Consider the following 16931-nt stretch of genomic DNA (forward strand, 5'->3'; position numbering starts at 1 on the left):
CAAGCTTCTTAGGACATCAGGATTTCACACCAGGACATTTTGTAGGACACCTCGCTACTCTCCATGGGGTTCAAACATCAGAAAGGATGAGAGATGTAAGACTTGGTGTAATGGCCTGCATGTAATGAAGCAGGCCAAAGAAAAAAATGATGGGAAAAAAAAGGGAATTGGGATGCCTGGGTGGGCATGGAGCCTGCTACAGATTTGCTCTCCCTCTTCTTCCCTGCTTGCTCTCTCTCTGGAAAAAAAAAAAAAAAAGAAAGAAAGAAAGAAAAGGAAAAATAAAGGGAAATGGTGTCAGGTTAAATAAGGAAATACCCCAGTGTTCGTCCAGGTGTAATTGCTTGTTGCTTCTCCTTAAATGTAAACGTTGATGGGCAAATATATTTTCTTCCTTGGCACTAGGATTGGTAGGAAAGAGAAGGGAAGTGTGCAATCCTGAAGGGAGGCTGCTATAAGAAGTATGGTGTGTAGTACCAAGAGTCTGAAGGCCAGGATTCTAGTCCCTGCTCATAAGCAGCATATACCTGCTCTGCAATTTGCAATTGCGTTTATGGCAAAATGAAGTTTACTTCTCATACTCCTTTAGACCAGAAACATCTTGAAGTTAGGAATTGCATCTGAATCAGGGATTTATTTCTCCAGCATCCTAGACTATATTGAGAATGATTTTGAATTTGAAAGGGAGCAAGGCACAAGGACCCCATGGCCCTCAGAGATGGATTTAATTGATCTGCACCAAAGAAAGGGAGAATAGAAAGTAAAATGCTACTCTAGATTTCATTCAGTTATTTAAAGCATATTTCCTGAGTGCCTAGTATATAGTTCCAGGTTCTAGAAATACTGCAGCGAGCAGAACAAAAATCTTCATCTTTCATTCTGGAGGACAAGACGATTAAAAAAGATAGATAAATGAATTATATACAGTGTTTGGGAAGGAAAAGTGCTAAGTAGAGAAACAGCACGAAGGGAGAAAGGAAGGGACAAAGGAGTTTGCGGTGCGATTTTAGTTAGGATTCCAGGAAAGGCCAAATGTGGTCGTAAAGTGGATCAAGTAAAGGTCTGCAAGTCCGTGTTATGAGAAAAATATAAGGAAAAGAAGACTTAAGGATTCAAGAGCGATCCAAAGTGGGTAGAGGAAAAGAAAGAAAATCCAGCCAGTGAGTAGTGGGGCGTGTGTGTGTGGGGGGGTGGGGGGTAAGTTAAATACGTTTAGGAGGAAATAAGGAGGTAAAAAAGCAGCATAGCATGAAGAATTTTATTTCTTTTAACCATTTGGAAAAAAAGAAAGATTGTGAAGTTTATTACAAAAATCCCTTTCCCAGGGGATCCTCACCTCAGCTGCTCTCCTGAAACAATCTTTCTCACCCCTGTATCGGAGTTATTGCCATTATAGCTTCTGATTGGCCTGGTGTAGGCGCATACTTTATGCCTATTGGCCCTCGTTTCTGTCCTCAGGCCAGCGGCCATCTTAGATCCCGCCCCCCAGCCGCGGCGCCATCTGGGAATTGTAGTACCCTCTCCGTCCCGTCGCGGGACTTTTGCCCTCCAGTTCCCGGTTCCCTCAGGCGGCCACCCCAGTGGGCACACGCCCAGGCGCCGTGCCCCGCGCTCCCTCCCTCTGCCTTTCACTTCCCAGCTGCCAAGATCTTGGAAGGTAGGGGCAGGGGGCAAACCCCAGTAGAAGAGTGTTTCTGGGGTGCGGGTCTTGGTTTCCACGCGCGTCTGGTCTGTATACCCACAGTCCAGTGGGGCGGGGTCTGGGTCGCACAGCTCCTTGGGGAGGGGGTGGTGGTGTGTCTGCCCGGAGGACCCTCCCACCCCCTGAACTTGCAGGACCCATTCTGACCACCAGCCCTAACCCTAACCCTCCCCTCATCTGCTGCATAAGGGGGTAAACTGAGGCATGGGGCTACTCCAGCGGTTCTACGGACGCCCCAGCACCCAGACCTGGTGGTGTAGTTGGCACTGGACGCTTTTGCAAGGTTTGCCAGTGTCATAGGCAAGTAGCAGGAATCGCTGCCCCAACAGAACTGTGTCAAACACCCAGCGCTGTGTTCCCGAAAGGGAGGGGGCTGAACACGTGCCCCAGAAAGGAGCCAAGTAGGTAGAGGGAAGGCAATATTTTGGGAGGGAATCTTATATTTGATACTTAAAAAACATTTTAAAAAGCATTGAATGCTTTATGGTGGGGTAACTCAATGAGTCCAAACTCGTTTGGGCTATTTTATGGATTAACACAGTTTTATATAAAAATATGCGGGGATTTTAAAGGTAAATCGTGTAACGTTAGGGGAGGGGGTTGGAGAGGGGAGTCTGGTTAGTGGAACCGGAGTTGGAGACTCCTTTCTAGGATCAAATTCTCCATCTGGTGTATGACCTTGGACCAGCCGCTCACAGTATTTTATCTTGGAAAAAAGAGCTTAAAGATCTCTGGCCAGGTGGCCCAAGGATGCTTGCGGGAGCTGACAGCTAAATGAGGTCTTGTTTGTGAAAGTCGGCCACTTGCAAACTTACTACTTTATTACTCCGGATCCCTCAAGAAATGTGCGGGCACCAGCAGGAGATGATCCCAGTGGTTGTTGTAGAAAGGTTCTGACCTGTGCTGGGCCTGGGATTACTAAGAGCGGCGCCTGGTCGCACCTGTGAAGCCGGGTGTGTCTGAACGCTCCCTCTCCGGCTCCATTTTACCGCCGGCATCCTACGTAGCGGAGGCGTCTGGGAGTTGGAGTCCCGCTGCGTGTTTCCCGGAGGGCTGGTACTCTATCTCCCAGCGTGCCACTTGGTGCGGCGAAGTGTCTCCTGGGAGTTGAAGTCTCACTTCAGCAGTTCTGTGGAGCAGCTCTTTGACTGAGAACTACAACTTCCATGTGGCCCTGCGTTCTTGGCAGCCAGCCTCTGTGTCCGCCTGCTGTGAGCCGGGACTAGAAAGATGTTCAGGAAAGCTGTCTTTTGTTGTTGGGGAGTGGAGAGATATGTCTAGTAAAGATCTCGTTTATTATGGTTGTCGTCGTTGTCATTGATTGTATATGCTGTTACAAGTGTTAGGGGAGAATTGTATATACTTTTCCAAGTGTTAGGGAATATGCATGCTTTCAAACACAGCAACAATAGACTTTTTACAGAATGTTCACATTACTTCTTTTCATAACACCGTATCTCCCATCTGTAGATGAGGAAAAACCTTGAGAAGTTGATTTGTCCTCGGTCACACATCTAGTAATAAAATAAAAATTTAAAATATATGTATATTATTAGTATATATTACAGTTATAATTTAATTCTCTCAGAAAACTATATGAGACATAACCATTTTATATGTTTTTCACATATTAGAAAACTAAAAGTTTTAGTTAAGCAACTAAAGTTAAGCAACTTGTCCAAATTAACTCAGCTAGGGAATAGACATACTCAGTAACCCCATCTGTTTTAACAGTCTCTGCTTAATAAAAGACCCCACCTAGGGCACCTGTGAGGCTCAGTTGGTTGAGCATCTGCCTTCAGCTCAGGTCATGATTCCAAGGTCCTGGGATCCAGCCCCACATCAGGCTCCTTGCTCAGTGGGGAGCCTGTTTCTCCCTCTCCCACATCCCCTGCTTGTGCTCACTCTCTCTGTCAAAAACGAAAAACAAACACCCCCCCCCCAAACCCCAAAGACCCCACCTAACAGAGCGGGAGGGAGTCCAGTGTTTCTGAGTACAGAATTTGGAATCTTTCCATCATACCATGTTTCCTCTGTAGTCAGACTAAGTGTTAGAGCTGCAAAAACCTTTGAGATCATTTAAATTTAAGGCAAAGATCTTGTAACAGTTCCTGGCATATAGTAAAGGTTCCATAAATGTTAGCTATATATAGCTTTTTAATACCTTTATTTTAGATGTTAGGAAACTGGCCCAGGTGGTAAAGCCATTTGCCCAAGGTCACACAGTTGGTTTGTGTCAGAGAGGAGACTAGACCCACGTGTCTTATTTCCAAGTCCAGGGTTATTTTCATTCTACAAGCAGTCAGCTAGAAGGAGCACCAGATGTGAAGCTGTTTAGATAATGGTTTCTCTTATAATTTGTTCTTTGTAGGCCACAGGGTAGTACCAATTGTTGTAAAGTCTCTTTTCATATTATTGGTAAGGTTGTAATGTTTCAACAATTCAACAAAAGTTTTTTGAGCATCTTTATGTGCTCGTATCTCTTCAGGTGCAGGGGCCACATGGATTAAAGTAGTTAATGGGTTAGGGCTAGAAGGACCTTAAAAACCATCTAATCTAATGCCTTCATTTTATAAACGAGGAGAGAGATCCATGGTCTTCATCTCATGCCCTTTCTGCAAGGAGACAGGTTTCTGGAGACCTTGTAGTAATGTATGTGACCTTTCAGGCTCATGACTTCTTTTACTTGATGTTCTCATCCTATCCTTATCTCTGTAAATGTTTGATGGAATGCTTTAGGAAATGTTTCTATACTCCTCTCTTTATTTGTATATATGTGTGACTTCAGTTGCTCCCTTTCTATTTTGGGACTATCTTGTTTTGGTTCCCAGTGCTTTTTTCTCTTTTGGTCTTTCAGACCCTTGAGAACAAAATCTGACACTGTGTTTGAATTCATACAAGTTACAGTCTGACCCTCTAATATGGGATATCAGAAAGGAACACTCGAGTTATTTGAATTATGTAACACTTCTATTTTAGAAGATACATTGTCCCTTTCAATTATGTATTTACAGGTAATAAAGGAGTTAACTCATCTCCTGTGTGTGAAAGCTTCTTTCTATATAGTTAGATAATAAACTAACATTTTATAAATTATTGGCTAAACATTCCTGAAACATTCACTATGGGAGATGTTCTCCCTATCCCCTCCTGTAGCCCCCTGCACTGCCCCCCACTCTCTCAACTAACAGTCTGATCATTCAGGTTTCAGCACATGCTTGACCACTGGTAGATACTGAAAAAATATTTGTGTAGTTGCATTCATAAGCATCTGTTCCCACATCTTTTTCTTGAATCTCTTTTAAGATAGAAATGCTTTGAAATATAAGATGTAGCAGGTTGCTTTCCTTTCAATGTCTACGTTGCGAAGAAAAGTCTCAGCCTTTGAGGTCATCTTCCAAGGGGCTGTTTCTTTGGGAATGTCCATGTCTGTGATTTCTCAGATGAGAAAGTGATCCAAATAGCAAAACATGGCAAAGAAACCATAGAGAGTGGTAGTCTGGAGACCTATGATTTAAATCCCAGCCCTGCCCTAAGAGGCAGGTTACTTAGCCATTGGCTTTTTCTATAAAAGAGGAATAATAAGCATTTCTCCCTCATAAAGTGAGGATACAGATTAAATAAGATATTTGTTTATTTATTATTTTCTATCTTATTTCATTTTTTAATTGACATATAATGTATTATTTGCTTCAGGGGTACAGGTCTGTGATTCATCAGTCTTAAAATTCACAGCACTCACCATAGCACATACCCTCCCCAATGTCCATCTCCCAGTCACCCCATCCCTCCCACCCCCCTCCCCTCCAGCAGCCCTCAGTTTGTTTCTTGAGATTAAGAGTCTTTTATGATTTGTCTCCCTCTCTGGTTTCATCTTGTTTCATTTTCCCCTCCCTTCTCCTATGATCTTCTGTCTTGTTTCTCGAATTCCTTGTATCAGTGATATCATATGATAAATGTCTTTCTCTGACTTATTTTGCTTAGCATAATACCCTCTAGTTCCATCCACATCATTGCAAATGGCAAGATTTGGGGTTTTTTGGTGGTTGCATAGTATTCCATCGTATATATGTACCACATCTTCTTTATCCATTCATCTGTTGATGGACATCTAGGTTCTTTACATAGTTTGGCTATTGTGGACATTGCTGCTATAAACATTCAGGTGCACATGCCCCTTTGGATCGCTACATTTTTTTTTTATTCAAAGATTTTATTTATTTATTTGACACAGAGAGATCACAAGTAGGCAGAGAGGCCTGCAGAGAAAGAGGGGGAAGCAGGCTCCCCCCTGAGAGCAGAGTGCCCAATGTGGGCCTCGATCCCAAGACCCTGAGATCATGACATGAGCTGAAGGCAGAGGCTTAACCCATTGGGCCACCCAGGTGCCCCTGGATCACTACATTTGCATCTTAGGGTAAATAACCAGTAGTGCAATTGCTGGGTTATAGGGTAGCTCTATTTTCAACTTTTTGAGGAAGCTCCATACTGTTTTCCAGAGTGTCTGCACCAGCTTGCATCCCACCAACAATGTAGGAGGGTTACACTTTCTCCACATCCTCGCCAACACCTGTCATTTTCTGACTGGTTAATTTTAGTGTTTTTAAAACTTTGAGTGTATTGTCAGGCACTCAGTAGCTCGTATTCAATAGATGAATAGTAGCTCTTATTTTTACTATTAATGTAAACAATATATGAAGATATATCACATTTATTCACCATTTAACTTGAGGAAGTTATCTGCTTTATAAAAGGATTTGCCATTTGGTTTCTTAGGATAGCAATGATGGCCATCCCATTTAAAGTGTGAAGTTAACCACAGCTTTGATAATCGATCTTGTCAGCACAGTGTTACTCTTTGTGTGTGTAGAGAGATAGTGGAGCTTTTGACTTTTTGTTGCCCACTGAGAGGTCCCTGATCTATGGTTCCATCTCTATATTGAATCTCATATTGAAAAGTGGCCTGCCTCTGTTGGTGGGGCCTTCTGTCTACTTCTGGAAAGTACTGGGCCTATTCCAGGTGTCTCAGGGTTAAAGTGAAACAGTCATCACCCCGTTGGTGAATAACCCCAGGGCAATGGACATGTGAGCATGGCAGGGTGTCTCTCTAAGGCTGACAGTTGCAACAGCCATGAGGTTACTGATAAGGAGGTGAGTGAGAGAAGAGAGGTGGTGTAAAGGACAGGGAAGGGAAAATGGGAAAGAGCAAAGAGCAGATGGGCAAAGGGAACAGTGGAAGCCCTCAGTAGCCAAAGCACGTCCTTACTCAGCACATTTATTCTGCTCCAGCTCTGTGCCAGGCACTGCACTGCTGTGCACGGGAGATACAGCAGTGAATGTGGCTGACATGGGTTGGTCACAGTGGTGGGTGGTGGTTAGTTTTAGGCAGGGAAGAGCTTAGAGGGAAGAAGGAAAGCAGGAAGGCAGAAAGGAAAGGGAGGGAAGAATGTAGGAGAGGAAGAGGAGGATATTGGGATTTGATGAGTGGAAGCTGATCTCTGTGTCTGGGGTATAAAAATCGGAATCGGGCTGCATAGGCAAGCACCAGGGATATTATGCAAAGTCTGGTTACCTATACTGTAAAGGCATTCTAGACTTCATTCCAAGGGCATTTGGGAAACCACTTAACAGCCTTAACTGGGGGGGAGGGGCTCCTGGGTGGCTCAGTAGGTTAAGTGTCTGCCTTCCGCTTAGGTCATGATCCCAGAGTCCTTGGACTGAGCCTCATGTCAGGCTCAGTCGGAGCACGTGCTTCTCCCTCTGCCTCTGCCTGAGGCTTTGCCTACTTGTGCTGTCTTTCTATCTCTCTGTCAAATACATAAAATCTTAACAACAACAATAAAAAAACAAAACAGTCTTCACGGGGGAAACGAAATGATAGGATTTAGTTTTTAAAAGCATGGATGCAGTCAAGATGATGAATTTTTGAGAGAGAGTTGTCCAAGTAGGCCTATGTTTTTTAACTTTAAGTGCACATGAATGTCCTGCCGATCTTAAGCTATGGGTTCTGATTCAGTGCATCTAGAATGGGCCAGAGGTTCGGGATTTCTAACAGGCTGATGCTGCTGGCCTGTGGACTGTACTTTGAGGGGCATGTGCTGAGGAGACTCTTGTGCCATCTAGATGAGAGATGATAGTGGTTCAGAGAATGGACCCCAGGGAGTCACAGTCCCGGATTCTAGTCTTGCTTCTTCTACCAGCCACTTTCAGTGTGACCCTGGGGAGAGTGTCCTAGTCTCGTGGAGCCTCAGTTTCCTTATTATCTGTGAAATGGAGATAATAATTCCTATTGTAGAATGGCGTTCTGAGTTTTCAGTGAGGTAACACAATAGCTAGCACTCAAGAAATGGTAGCTTTGAATTTATTCTTATTGTTGTTAATAAATCTGACAACTTCATGCACCCTGCTCCATGTTACCTTTTTTTTTTTTTTTTGTCATATTTTGAATACTAGGTGGAATAGATCACTTTTTTTGGGGGGGGGAGGGAGAGGGGGAAGAGAGGAAGAAGGAGAGGGAGAGAGAGAATCTTAAGCAGGCTCCATGCCTAGGGTGGAGGCTGGCGCAGGGTCCGATCTCACAACCCTGAGATCATGACCTGAGCCAAAATCAAGAGTCAGTTGCTTAACTGACTGAGCCACTCAGGCACCCCTGGAATAGATCACTTTTAATTGTACTGTTTTTGTTTTTATCTCAAGTGTGAAATGCTGAACTTGTTCAGTTCTTGGTATAAACTTGAGTATTATGGGCAACTAGATATATCTCTCCTGTGTAATCGAGATGGTCTAAATTTGATGGGAAAAAACGCTGGGATCCTTAAAGTACCATCTTCTATCTGATTATGATGGGAATTTGAGGCACTTTGCCTCCTCATGTAAATTTATTTAAGCCCAATTATAGTGCCTCCTTCTTTACGTAATTTTAACCTGTTTGGATTGCTTTTCAACCAGTGGTTCACAGTCTTTGCTACAAGTTCAAGTCGCCAGGGGCTGGTCCCATCCAGAGAAATTGATTCAGAGTGCGGAGGGGTGGTAGGTATTGGTATTTTCCTTTTTAAGCTTCCCATGTGATTCTGAAGTGCATTTAGGAATGAGCACCACTGATTCTAACAACAGAACATCATGAAATGAATCAGGTACAATCTAACAGGTGAAAGGTCTTTGCAGGGAGAGAAATATCTAGAAAGTAGTATTTTGAAGGCTTTGGGTGTGAAAGAGATGATAAACCTTGTCACAAAGCTCTCCTGGAATTTGATGAACTAACTATAGGTTGTATCCTGGGTTTTCTTTGAAGTGAAATTTTGCACCTCTCTGTCCCCCTGTGGCCTCGTATCTCTAGGAGTGCTCACTTGAGTCAGGATTCTCAATTTTGTTTTAGGCTGTGTTTCTCTGCTTGATAATTTAGTTTGTTTTATTCCTCATAGCTGAAAAAAAATACTATTAACCCATTAAAACTATGTTCAAAAGAAAGAAACTGAGTTACATGCTTTCATGAGCTGTGGTTTCATTACTGTAAAGGTTTAAACTGTTGTTCAGATAAACTACAACCCATTTAACCAGAAACATTTTTAAAATTTTTATTAAAAGATTTTTTTTTTTTAAATTCAGTAGGTTTCATGCTCAGTGTGGGGCTTAACCAGTAATATTTCTGTGTTCTAATTCAGTAGCCTGAAATGAATGCTTCTAGAGAGGCTGCCTATTATAAATATTAGCTTCCTTTTAAATTTTTTATAGTTACCCTCACCCTCCATTTCATGGCAGAATAATTAGGCTAATTTGGTTAAGTGTCTTTAATTTGCTGGATTATCCATAACATATGGGGACCCTTTCCTTTTAAAAGTTTCTTTTTCCTTATAGAAAATGTATGTCCTTAGGTTTGTTTGTATCTGAATATTCATATTTAAAACCTTCTATTCAGCATCCAGGAGCATTCTTGGCCAGAATTTCTCTTACCCTGTGCCATAATTTCGTTTTTCAGCCTTTCCTCAGCTTTTTTTTACCCACTAGGAAATCATTTCACAATGTAGTAGTTTTATTTTTCTACTGTGTTGACTTAATAGAGTTTAATAGAGTTTCTCTCTATTAAGAGAGTGGGGAAAGCTGTTTTTGTTGGAGGGTTTAAAATAAAGTTAAAAAATTACATATTTTATGGATATTTTGTATATAGGCCAAGGTTTTCTTTTAATGATGTATAAGTAGGAATAGAAGAGAAAAATGAGAAACTGGCTAAGAGGTTTGCAAAAGGCCCACATTGAGATACTCTGGAACTTAAAGACTCTTTCTGAGTCTACTTATGTGTTTATTAGTGTTCCTTTTATGAATTTACCTCTTTTTATTAACAGTCAGATTTCCATTAAAATTCAGTGTATTTTGCAGCTTCTCAGACCCACAGCTATTGGAGCTAAAGCCCATCATAGATAATGTGGAAGTATCAGTACTCCCTCATGAGGTTTAATGCACATATATTTTAGTTGGGCACAGTTTGGAGGAGAGTATGGTCTGCAGTCATTTAATCACTGAAGTGTGTGGTATATGGTAAGAACAAAATTTCATTTTCTGCAAGACTTTAAGTCTTCTTCCTGTGCCTTCATTTTTGGGGAAAAAAAAACAAAAACCAAAAAAACCTCAGAACTCAATGCTGTCTTAAGTCTACACATTAAAGCAGGACGGTACCTGCGTGGTTATGTCAGAAGACATTTAAATGATGCTGGAAGCATGTCTGTGCTTGGAGCCCAGTGGACAGGCAGCGGAGGGGGGCTGGAACCTGCTGGAGTAAGGTTGTTTCTCTCAACCCTGGAGCACGGGCAATTCCTGTTCAGGTTCTCCCAGGAATGGAGCTGGTGGATGGAGAGGTAGTGATCCTAAGGAGGGCAGGAAAAAGCAACCAAGAGGTAGAAAGCCCTGCAGAGCCTGTGAAGAGGTATGACAACAAAAAAGGTGGTTGAGTGGAGGGGGGATGGGACATTTTTTGTTTTGACAAATACGTCTGTGAATGGTGTCCTCCAGAGTTGTGCTGTGCACGGCTTGCCTGGTTGTTAACACAGAGAGGCCACCTGATCAGTGGGAGGTGTTGGAACCTCCAGAAGAGGAGAAGGGATCCTGTACCGAAACAAGAGGTGGGCCCTGCACTTGGAAATTGCAGTAGCTGGAATCTGCTGACTGAGCAGCTAAGAGCAAGGCTCTTAGCCAGTGTCCAATGAAATCTGTAGCTGAGGCTGTCTCTTGGCCCCTCGGAGCAGGGCAGAAAGCTCCTTCTAAGCTACGGTTTCCTCTAGGCTCTTGAACTTCCAAGGGGCAACCAGCCAACATTTCCTTGGCCTAGAAGAATTAGCTGTGTTTGGCTTTTAGCACAGATGAAACGGCTGGGTCCAAATCCTGTGGGTTGGGCACTGGTTGGAACTATACCCAAAGGTCCTGGTGAGGCCAGAAGCTTCTGCCATTTCTTACAAGCTCCCAGGTGATGCAGATGCTGCTGGTCCATGGGCCACACTTGGAAAGCAAGATTTTAGTTCTTTATGGCTCCTACTATGTTTCCATTCTGTTTTAATGTCATGAATAGGATTGTTTAGAGTTCACAAATACATATGTCACTCAATTAACAGGCTGAGGGTGATCTTGGGCAAGCTGTTTTGCTTTGAAGAATTTTATTTTCTTCTCCAGAATGGACATAGTAGTACATACCTCTTAGGTGGGTATGAATACAATAGGATAATCTATATAAAATATTAGCACAGCACCTCTCATATAGTAATTTCTTAGTGTTTGCTTTTATTTTTATTATTGCTATTATATTTTACACTTTTGTTATTTTTGACTCAGAGATCCAGATCTATAAACTTAGGCATATGGGTTTACCAGTTACCAGATGTGGGACCATGGGTAGGTTTCTTGATTAAGTCTGTTTCTTCACCTTTAAATTGGGGGTTACAGTGGTCGCCGACTATAGATGCTGTGGGGGTTGAATAAGGCTGTATGTATAAAGCCGTTGGCATGTATTACTTACTCTCATGATTATAATACTAATCACTGGCTTTGAGGGTCTGCACAGCAGCTTCTGTTGCTTGGCATTGGTCAGGTTTCTCTGAGACTCTCTTGGTGTGGTAGGAACTGCCCACACCAGTGGCAGGTTAAGTGGACAGTGGGCCCAGGATTTGGAAGTAGGTAATACCTGGAAGTTAAGGTCAGCAGGCAGGTGGAATGTGGAATGACAGCCTGCTAACAGGTCCCCTAGCAAATCCTAGTTGATGCTGTTGCTTGCTCTGACCATGGAGCTTACTGGGCTCCTGCCTGGACAGTCTCTGACCTGCCTAGTATCCCAGTGTCTGAACCTAATCTCCAACTATATTCTTGCCAGTTCTTACTGCGTGTGAGTCATTCCCTTGCTCATAACTAATGTATTCATTTGGGAAGCATTTACTGGGGTCTTTTGTATGTCAGGCACTGTGCTAGCTGTGGTTCTATGCTGGTGAACAAGGCAGGCACAGTCACTGCTCTCAGGAGTCCAGTGGAGGAGATGGACAATACTCAGGCCAACAAATGCAATTATAAGTTGCCAAGTACTGGGAAGGAAGAGTTGAAGGTACTGTGATACTAAAAGGGGGTGGGTAACCTATTAAGATAGGGTAGCCAGAGAGGAGGAGCTGATATTTGAGCTGAGACCTAAGTAAAGGATGAGTGGGAGGCAGCCATATGAAGAACTAGTGAAGTGGTATTCTAGGCAGAAGGAACAGCCTGTACCCAGGTCTTACTTAGGGAAGGAGCTTGACATGCTCAAAGGGATGAAAGAAGACCTCTGTGGTAGACCATAGAGATTGAAGAGAGGCTGGCACTGTGTGAGGTTGACCTGGCAGTGTATGGCCTGGAGATCAAAGTATGGAGCCTGGATTATATTGTCTGGGTGATGGCTCTGTTCCTGAATCCCAGTACTGTGGTTGGAGGCTTGCCCTTTGCTGTCCAGACCTTCCTTCTGTTGACCTGTTGCTCTGAGCACCTGCCTCCTGACTTCTTTTTCCTTCCCTCTTGTCAAAACATTAGTTATGGTCCCGGTTGGTGCTTCCCTAATGCCTGCCATCTCCATAGGCTTCTCTTTTACCTGGTAACCTGGTAACCTGGTACCTCTCTGGACACGAGGTACCATGTGTAGAACTCAGTCCCTTTTCATTTCAGAGCGTTTGCTACACCCATTTCCGGCTGTGATGGGCTAGCAGGCTCATCTCCCTACTGAACTGACCCCTCTGCCATGTGGCAATGAAAATCAAGAACAGAGCCCTTGCTTTAGGGGTGCAGAGGAATAGAACAAAAGAGAAAAAGGAAGGAAGAAGAGCAGTTTGGGGTCTATCGATGGGTAGAAGAAGAGATAAGATACAATTTTTATAGGCTGGAAGGCAGGTTGAAGGAAGTTTGTTGAGATTCACCCAGTCGTGTCCCTTGTATTTACAAATTTGGAGACCTGGTTTTGGAGAGAGGAAGTGACTTGCTCTTGGTCACAGATGGAGTCAGAAGCAGAATGATGACCTTTTTTCTTAGTCCTCTTTAGGTTAGTTCCTGTGTCTTTAGCTTCCTTAACTTCTACTTTTTTATAGCTTTTGCTTAACCTCTAATTTTTGATCAGTGCTCTCTTCCTCCGACTGTAAGCTCAGCGAAGGCGGGAGTGGTGGCTATTTTGCTGATGCCCCAGCACCTGGTCTAACTTAAGAATTTGATGTTGAACTTTGCACTGTGCTCCTACTTCTGGACTCTGCTCCATTACTTCTCCAGTTAGCCAAGTCTTGGTTGCATGGGGGCATGGGTCGGTGAAATCTGCCGAAGTCCTGGACTTTAGCTCCTCTTACCATTTCTTGAATTTTTGTACAGCCTCCCATTTCCTCCCCTTCATGGAGAGAGTGCCTTGTTTACTGTGTTAATACTGTCTCTCTTCCCTCTTTAGAAGTTTGCTCCCTGAGGGCATGGGCCTCAGGGAGCATGGTACTGGTTCCTTGCCCTGTCTCTGTGCATAAAGCAGCGCATGGCCTGTGGAGGACAGGATGTTATGTCTCATCATTACCGTCAAGATCTGAAAGTCTAGGTTGCCTTGAAGGCTGCTGCTCCATGCAGATGGCCATTTATGCTGTACAGATAATGCTGGGAGTCAAGAAGGGGCTCCTAGGAAGGGAGCTGAGAGAAGAGCCCACTTTGGTTCTGAGGACGGACTCTTCTCTGCTTCTCATTAGCTGTATAATCTCAAGCAAAGTTCTCAACCTCTCTGCATCTCTCTTTTCTGTAAAATGCAGACGATAATGCTATTTAGCTCTTGGTTGTGCGGATCCAGTGAGACAGTGGATGTGAAGCACAGTGCCGGATGTGTGGTCAGCACTCAATAAATATCACCTTGATTAAATCAGGAAGGTGGCTCCACCTACTCTTGCTGGCTGGTCGTTACACATGGGGGCCAGTTTTCACTTTGAAAATCAGAGCAATGTCTTTCCCGTCGTGCTGTGTTATTTGGTGGACTGTCATATTCTCTTTCGTCATCAAATAAATGTAGAGGCCATCAGTTCTGGCCATATAAAGTTTGGTGGAAATGTTGATGAACATCAACCCAAGATTCAGTACAAAAAAAATAAATGCTGGTTGATGTTCAAGACAGAGGAATATAAATCAGAAAACAAACACATCCACCGTACTGTAATATTTAAATGCCTTCTCATAAACACTTAAGATTCTCATTAGTCCAACATCAGAAAAATGATAAATATTAATATTTGTCATCAAAGGAAAGCTTAGAAATCAAAGCAGAGTAAACAACCGTTGTATTTGAAGGATTACATAATACTGAATGAATTTTAATTGGACACCTCTAAAACTCTATTTTTAAAAAAATTTCTCCATGGGACAGTTTAATTATTTTTATCCATCAAAAAAACTAGTAAAGGTATGCATTTAGTTGGAAAAGATTCAGGGGACTTGCTTATTCCAATCATGTTCTCAAAGACTTGGGCTGTTTTGTGTCTTGTGTCTGCAACAGAGACCCATGTGTCCCAGAGCCACTCTCCTCCAGATCTCCAGTTTGACTTCAGGAGAAGCATACTGGAAGTAGCTCTTGGTAGATCATGAAAGGCACCGAGAGCTTCCTGTTTTGGCTGTGGATTCCTTCCCCAGGCTTCTTTCCTCTTCCCAGTTCTGAATGTGCCAGAAGCCTGTGCAGTAGTCCCTGGAGTCAATAGGGAACAGTGGGAGAGACAACAGGCTGGTGCCATCATTGTGAGGTGGTCAGGCTTTCCCTTTGCTGCTTTCACAGTGTCTGGTGTGGCTGACTTGGGGTGACAGGACCTCACTGTGTCACTACAAGGATGTGGTGCAGGGAGTCAGGAGCCCTGGGTTTTCGTTGTGGCTCTCACTGCCTTATGCAAGTCTTGACCTCCCTTTCCACACCTGTATAAAGAGGGGCTTGGATCTGATAATTCTCAAGTCTTGTGCCTCTCCAACATCTTATAACCCCAGTGGAGAGCTTTAGGAATAGGCTAAACCCTTCTTTGTTCCCTCTGCAGAGGGGTAGTTCCTTGGAATGGCTGGTGTTGGGGTCAGACAAACTCATATCTCACCTTAGCTAATTTACTTTAGTTCTTAGTTTCTTATCCATTATTAGGAATAGTATGAGGTTGTCAGAAGCACAGGAGATGATGTTTGGAGATCCATTGTTGTGTTGTTATTATTGTCATATTATGTTATTATTATATTATTATTATTAATTATGTTTATATCTGGACTCAGAACTTCTCCATCTCTTTGTGCCTCAGTTTTCTCATTTAAAAAATGGGAATAATAAGACTGTACCTCACTAGTTAATCATGAGAATGAGATAATACAGAAAATATGTAGGACACTTCCTGGTATACAGTAAGTACCATACATATGTTAGTGATGATTTTAGCTTTCATTTTTATTATTAGTCGCAATACATAGAATGAAGTAGTGCTTTTTGTAAAGAATAAGGTAGGACAAGGCAAATGAGAGTAGTTAACTTCTCTGATACACATTCTGAAGCAGATTTTTGGTGGCCTAAAAGATCCACCATTTTCTCTAAGCATCTCCTTTAACCTAGGGAACATTAAATAAATGATGTCAAATCTGTATTTCAAAGTCAAGTATGTATATCCAACAAAGGTCTTTAAAATAGGATACTGGAGCCTCTTCAAAATCATGTTCCATAAATACAAAGGCAATGAAACCAGTAACTGGAGAGGATATCTGCTCCTCCATGTGTTCATAGCAGCATTATTTACAGTAGCCAAAATATAGAAACAATGTAAGTGTCCATTGATGGGTGAATGGATAAAAAAGTTGTGGTATACACACACACACACACACACACACACACACACACACACACACAGAGGAATATTATTCAGCCATAAAAAATGAGAATGGTTGGACCTTGAGGGCATAATGCTAAGAAATAAGTCAGACAGAAACAGAGAAATACTGTTTGATCTCGCTTATTTGTGAAATCTAAAGACAAAAACAAAACCAAAACCCTAAACTAAACTCATAGGATGAGATCAGGTCTGTGGTTACCAGAGGCAGGGGACAAAGGGAGCCGGGGGAGGAATTGGAAGAAAGTGGTCAAAAGGTACAAGCTACCAGTTAGTTATAAGACAACTAAGTCCTAGGGCCAACATGGACAGCATGATCACTGGCACTAACACTGCTGAGTGTTATACACGGAAGTTAAGAGCCTAGATCCTAGGAGTTCTCATCACAAGGAGAATTTTTTTTTCTTTTCTCTTTATTGTATGTTATCTGACAGGAGGGTTGTTAACTAAACCTGTTATGGTAATTATTTCTCAATATATGTAAATCCAACCATTATACTGCATACGTTAAGCTTATACAATGCTGTATGTCAGTTATTTCTCAATAAAACTGGAAAAGAGACAGATCTCTAGTGGGAGAATGGGGAGAACAGAAGATAACTAAAATGGTTGAATGCAGATACCTCTGGGGATGACAGCTGGGAAATAGGAAAAATGAGGCAAGAGATTTTTTTTTTTTCCTAAAAGCTATGTATTGCCATTTGATTTGAACAGTTATATACTTTACTTTATAATAAATTAAAAAATATTTTGTTAAAAGTAAAACAAAACAAAGAAAAACAAAAGGAATCTAATGTTTCAGGTCCATGATCTATCTTCAAATATAGGTTGAAACTAAGTTAGAAGAGAGTTTACTTTTTATCAGATTACTGTGGTTCAGG

At 42.5% G+C, this 16931-nt stretch overlaps 1 long non-coding RNA gene across 1 annotated transcript in view; it reads left to right on the plus strand.

Annotated features, from left to right (window-relative positions):
• The first annotated feature begins 1543 nt into the window (after positions 1-1543).
• Positions 1544-16931, plus strand: part of LOC308347467 — a 385072-nt gene continuing 369684 nt past the window's right edge. The window contains exon 1 of the long non-coding RNA XR_013967248.1: positions 1544-1657. This is a non-coding gene — a long non-coding RNA (uncharacterized lncRNA). The remainder of the gene's footprint in view (positions 1658-16931) is intronic.

This window comes from Martes martes (assembly GCF_963455335.1).
Source record: "Martes martes genome assembly, chromosome: 1".
In the NCBI taxonomy this organism is placed as follows: Eukaryota; Metazoa; Chordata; class Mammalia; order Carnivora; family Mustelidae; genus Martes; species Martes martes.